At 56.7% G+C, this 1,190-nt stretch overlaps 1 pseudogene; it reads left to right on the top strand.

The window, feature by feature from the left end:
• The first annotated feature begins 20 nt into the window (after positions 1 to 20).
• LOC110594765 lies at positions 21 to 864 on the top strand (annotated as a pseudogene).
• Positions 865 to 1,190: the final 326 nt, after the last annotated feature.

Below are 1,190 nucleotides of genomic sequence, written 5' to 3' on the forward strand. Positions count from 1 at the left end.
TGCCGCGCCGCTGCAGCAACATGGACGCGAGCACTGCCCCGCACCGCATCCCCCCGGAAATGTCCCAGTACGGGGAAGAGAACCACATCTTCGAGATGATGCAGGTGACCCGAGCAGCCCTGCCTGTCGTGACACACGCGGCGGCTGGGAGGCCTTTGTCGCGATGTGGGGCGGGCGGCCCGGACCCGCCGCTGGGGGCCGAGTCGCGTGCCCATGGAGCAGCCCAACTCCGGCTGTCCGACTCCCGTGCCGTCGTAACCCCGAGGGGACCCTTAGGCTGAGGACGTCCCCAGACCCTGTCCGCGTTTGCCTCTGGAGGACCCAGGTGGGAGGCAAGAGGACAGGCCACCCGGACCCGCATTTGGTCCTGGCTCTGTCACCAGCTGACCTTATGGTTTGGAACGAGAGTCTTCCTTTTCTTAGTTTTCCGTGCGAGGTTGCAAGAAGTGGTCTCCGGCTGCGATCTGTCGAATTGTGTGGGAAGCCTCTCAGAACAGATTTCTGAGCTGGGGGTTGTCTGAGTTCCAGGCGGCATCTCCATGTTCTGATATGGTCGCCTCCAGGGACAGCAGTATTTCCCACCCTGTCCCCCACTCCTCGGGTCTCATCCCGAGTTACAGGCCTGACCAGGCCCCAGCTCGCTGTGACCTTAAGCAAAGCCCTGCCCCACCTGTGCCCCTGTTTTCCCTTAAGCATTCGGTAAAGGTAAAGGCTTTTAGGAGCTGGACTGGAAGAATTCACTGCCACTCAAGTGTTCTGAGAGCCGAAGGGAAGCTGGAGCTGAATTTCCAGAACATTTGCCTGCTCATTGGGGTACACCTCAGCCCCAGCGACATGGGCAGGGCGATACCTGTGGTCATGTGAGCCTCTGACCTGCACGCTGGAGAGTGAGACCAGACTGACATCGAGTCCACCTCTCCCGCAAACATATGCTTTCTTTGCAAAGTGCTAGCTGATTGGGAATGGGTGAACAATTCTGAAAACTGCTTGAGTGGGCTATCACAAATAAAACTTGCTGTGTTAGAAATTGGTGGGTGAGGGACAGCATAGGAGAGCTTTTGAGGCCCAAGTTCTGCTATAGAGAACTTGACACTTCCATGGTGACGGAGAAGCTGCCCAAGAAAGCTTTCTTTTTTTCTTTTTTTTTTTTTGAGTTGGAGTCTCACTCTGTCGTCCAGACTGGAGTGCAG

The sequence above is a fragment of the Carlito syrichta genome, unplaced genomic scaffold (assembly GCF_000164805.1).
Source record: "Carlito syrichta isolate Samal-C Ts95f unplaced genomic scaffold, Tarsius_syrichta-2.0.1 Scaffold135706, whole genome shotgun sequence".
In the NCBI taxonomy this organism is placed as follows: Eukaryota; Metazoa; Chordata; class Mammalia; order Primates; family Tarsiidae; genus Carlito; species Carlito syrichta.